Source organism: Fragaria vesca, linkage group LG2 (genome assembly GCF_000184155.1).
Source record: "Fragaria vesca subsp. vesca linkage group LG2, FraVesHawaii_1.0, whole genome shotgun sequence".
In the NCBI taxonomy this organism is placed as follows: domain Eukaryota; kingdom Viridiplantae; phylum Streptophyta; class Magnoliopsida; order Rosales; family Rosaceae; genus Fragaria; species Fragaria vesca.
In genome coordinates, this window is record NC_020492.1 from 11,953,517 (window position 1) to 11,958,744 (window position 5,228).

The following is a 5,228-nucleotide window of genomic DNA, read 5'->3' on the forward strand; positions in this document are numbered from 1 at the left end:
ACAATTCTGGAATCAGTTTGCAATTTTTCAGCGTATAGGTTACTCTAGTGAGCAAAGAGAGAAGGTAATGCTTCAAATGCCAAGAACCTCAGGTATGTAAACAATGTTGCTTTAGGTACAACAATTGTAGTCTAATGTTGTAATTCAACTCATAATCCAATTTCGTAGTTTTATGTAAACATGGAGTACAACAAAGACAATTTAATGTAATGTTGCTTTAAGTACAACTCAGAATCCAATTCTCTTATTCATTTATTTGTGCATAGTTATGGAGCAGCTGCAATTGTATTTTGCCAATGTTGTCATTTGAGTACTTTGCCAATGTAGTAGTCTGAGTAATGGTGTATAGTGATGGTGCAGCTGCAATTGCACTTACTATTCAATTGTTATTCTACCAGCAACTAAATTAAAATATATAGATGTCCCTTAACAAACTTCATTAGTAATTGTACATACAATAAGTATCTATGTATTTTTATTTTTATTTTTATTTTTATTTTTTATTTTTAATAAAAGGGGTTTCGAACCCAGCCTAATTGGGAGGCTCAGCCCCACGCCCGGATTATAATTAAAAACCATAAAAATTACAATGTCGGAAAGTAAAAATATCTGACAAAACAATAAAAGGAGAATAGGGAAAACCCATCTCTTGTACAAAACCAAAAGAAAAACATAAGAAGTAGTCATTTTGGTCAGCAATAAGGCCGAAAGTCTTCGCCTTGGCTTTCTCCATTTCCTGAAGTGAATACGGAAAAAGAGGTAAGCTCCAGACACATTAACCCGCCCTCTGGTATGGATTACCCATGGCATCCATATGAAAAAATGAGAGAAGTTCAGTTGGGGGAGAATCATACTAAATTAAAGATGTGGAAGTAAAACCGAAACTTGTTATTTTATCAGCCACTGCGTTACCCTCAAGAAGAATACGAGAATAAAGAAAATTCATGGCACGAATTCGATCAAGACAATTAACCCATAAGAGAGGCAGCGACCATGGAGGATAAAAAGAAGAAGAAGAGAGACAAGCCAAAACACTAGTTGAATCACTCTGAAGCCAAATATGATGCCACCCCAATTGATAAGCCAATTCAACCCCAAGAATGACCGCCATTAACTCAGAGAAGAAAACACTTTGTTTACCTATTCCTTGATAATACCCTCCAATGAAATTCCCCAAACTATCCCTGAAAACACCACCACAAGCAGCAAGGCCTAGATTTCCTTTAGCAAGACCGTCTGTATTAAGTTTTAACCAGGGAATAAGAGGAGGTTGCCATATAACCAGGCGTGGAACTCGCTGAATTTTCGGCACTGGAATGACATGTAACCCCATTAGTAACTTAGTGTCCAAGATCCCAGTAGCGTGCCCAGGCATGTGTGGAGCAATAAAACGGATCCAAGCTTTAAGTGAGCGAAAACTCCTCATGAGAGAAGGCTTTTTATTCTGAAAACAAAGATTATTTCTAGTCTTCCAAATAGCCATTAGTGAAAAGAGACCATTAGCAATCCAAAGATTCATCAATTGTGAAGATAAATGTTTACTAGTAAATGATATCGAAAAATCAGTAACCTGAAGAAGGGAGGCGAGTACCAAAACAGCAAGCAAGCCATTCCCATACATGTTGAGCAAAAGTACAAGTGATAAAGAGATGGGTCAACGTCTCCTCATGCCCAAAAGTCGTGCATAGCTGACAAACTGAAACCACAGGAACACCCCGCTTTGTAAGTTGATCATCAGTAGGTAATTTATTATGAAAAATACGCCATGCAAGCATAGAATATTGAGGTGGTGTAGCCACCCCCCATATTTTAGAGACCCAATTATGCTCACCAAAGTGAGGCCGAAGCAACTCATATGCATTAGAGAATGAAATAGTACCAGAACTTGAGTCTTCCCAAATAAGAACATCAGGCTCAGGAACAATGGGAAGAGGAGTACTCATAATTTCTTGCGCTAAAATAGGGAAAGCGGTGCGAAACCTAGTGGGGAGAACCCAACGTTGCTCAAAAATATAAGAAGCAACCTGCTACTTAAAATGCTTTGAGAGATGGCTGAGTTGAAGATTGTCAATAATCACATGATTCAACCACTTGTCCGACCAAAACGAAACCAATCTACCATCACCAATACTCCACCTTGAATGTTGATAAATTAAGGGTAAAAAGACACGTAACCCAGGCCATATTGATGAACCAAAATACTTATACTTCATGTGTCTGGAGATTGAAAACTTACTAGGAGCAAAAACATCCCATGAAGTAGAAGTTGTGAGAATATTCCAACTTAGAGTGAGGAGGGCTGCTTTATTAATAGTTGGAAGATTACGCAAACCCAACCCAGCTTCATTCCTTGGGCAACACACTTGCCTCCAAGAGATTGTTACTAATTTCTTGATTGCCACATCCCCAGACCAAATAAAATTCTGTGCACACACTAAAAGTTGCTTCAGTAAAGAATTAAATTTTCATCAGTTTCCCATCTAACTCTTTTTCTGTCTCCCCTATATATCTTATTATCTTAGTTGCTTTCTCTGCATACTTTCTCTTCTTCTTATTGGTGCATAGTTATGGACTCTCAATATTTCGTTTTCTTACACAAAACTCAGAGCATGAATTTGTTGAAGAATCCTCTCAAACAGCTTTCAAAAGGCCTGCAAGAGGTCCAAGCTTTAACGCAGACGAGGATCGACTCCTTGTCAGTGCTTGGTTGAACATTGGTTTGGATCCTATTCAAGGTAACGAGAAGAAACTTCAAATTTTTTGAGGAAAGATACACGATTACTATCATAAGTACAAAATTTTTGATAGTGATCGTTCACAACTAATGTTGAGCCAACGATGGAGAAAATGCATAGACTGGTGAACAAATATTCAGGATGTGTAGCTGCTATAAATACATTAAATGAAAGCAGCAAGATTGAACAAGACAAGGTAAACTATTTTTACAGCCATTACTTAGTTTTCAGCTATTCAAAATCATTACTGATATTACTCACATTCTATTATATTCAGATTGCAGATTCAAAAAAAATGTTTGAAGTACAAGAGGAGTGTAAGCGGAACCATGATAATGCTTGAATTTTGCTGAGGCACCAACTAAAGTGGATACAACTAAATCAAGAGTTGAACAACAAAAAACAGTAAGAAGAAATCTAAACCTCATATCTCAATATCTTCAACTATAGGCAGTGATATAGACATTGAGGAAGAAATTAACATTTGCAATCCAATAGCTAGACCACCAGGTAAGAAAATTGAGAAAAGAAAGCTGAAAGAAATAAGTGATTAGTTGGTTCTAATTGAAAAACTGCATCTAGAGAAAAAAGAAAGAGATGAAAAGAAACTAGCTATTATGAAGGAGAAAGTTTAAGTTGATAAAGAGAAATTGAGGGTTAGAAAACTTGAGGCTGATGATACAAGGTTCTAAAAAAAAGCCTAGGCGGCACGGAGAAGGGTTGCCGTCCTGATTTTAGGCAAATCGGCTAGTATAGGCAGCCGACCTTTTTTTGGCCGCCTGGGTGGGCGCCTAGTCGGCTGGGCAGGCTCTTAGGCGACTGGGCGAGCTCCTAGGCGGCTAGGTGGCCTAAAAACTTTTTTTTTTTTTTTTTGAAAAGTGAAAACCATGGATATATGAAGAGGAAGAAGAAACTATGGATTTTGAGTTTGACTCTGATACCGTAAAAGTACTTGAAGGATGTGGAGAAGAAGAATTGGAGGAGTAGGCTTGCAAGAATGTATTTTTCTTTATTTGAATTGTATTTGGACATTGTTGCCTAGTTGGTGAATTGTATTTTTTATTTTCGGATTGTCCTACGGACATTGTTGTTTGATTGCGTTTCTTACTTGCTTTAACGACATTGTTGTTGAAATGTTGAATTGTACGTCTTATTTTCCTATAAGAACATTGTTGTTAGTACATTTTTAACGACATATGCTATGTATTTTCATTATTTTCAGTGTTATATGTTGTTTTTTTCATTATTTTCAGACATTATAATACATATTTTAATTGTATTTATATAATTATTTGTTATTAAAAATAAAATAAATATAAAAATACAAATCCGATTAATCAACGATTAATCTTTTGGGCGCTGTCCGCCCGACAAGCGGCTAGTGTTTTTTAGAACCTTAGGTTAATAATAGGAAGTTGAAGCAGAGATGAGAATAATGTCTATGGATACTTTTAAGATGAACCATGAGGAAATGGCATACTATTCCAAACTACAAATGAAGATTTTGTAGGGTGACAACTAGAAGTATGAAGACCGTCTTATCTTTTGTTTGATGTTTTCCTTTTTGGTGTTTTCTTTGTTAGCCAATGTAATGTTTAAAGCACTGGTGTTTCTTTTGGTTTATTCATTATGTATTGGCCTTGTTATCTTTTATTTAAGGAATGTTGTTATTTCTCACAGTTGGTTGTTTTGAATGTTGTTGTGTCACATTGAACTAATCTTATATTGAACTGGTTTGAATGTACTTCTATTGAATTGATGCAATATGTGAGTTGTGAGTGTTGTGCATAATGCAATATGTACTTAAGCTTCCTGTGCATAATGCAAGTGGTACTTCTGTTGGATGTACTTCTATTAAATTAGTGTCATATGTGAGTTGTTGTGCATTAATGCATTTTGTGTTTGGGCTAGTGTGATAAGCAGTACTACAACTATATTCTTTTGCAACAACATCAAAGTTCAGATATTAGCTTCACTTGATGTTCATGCTTGATCTTACCATTTCTTTGAACTTTTGCGGTAGCACGTACTACTCTTCAGTAGCAAGCATCCTCAAATTCTTATCACTACTCTTCATTATTGATTTTGATAAATGTTAAATTAAATTCAAGTTTGACATCTTCATTGGAGATGAGATTACAAAATTTAAATTTGCCATGTCACATGTCAAAATTTAAATTTTGCAAATTTAAATTTGACAATAAATTTTGACAACATGATTGGAGTTGCTCTTAGAGCATCTCCAATGGAACTGTCAAATTCCAGCTGGAGGCTTAACGGATAAAGAAAGACAGAAATCAGCCTCTTCAACCTATGCTTCAAATCCTCCGTGGATCCATTGTGGATGACAGTTTGAGTTCATACTGTCAAATTTGACAGCCCACAAGCTTCTGGTCTTTCTTTTTTATTGCTTCTATTCTCTCTCTCTCTCTCTCTCTACTCTCTCTCTCTCTCTCTCTCTCTCTCTCTCTCTCTCTCTCTCTCTCTCTCTCT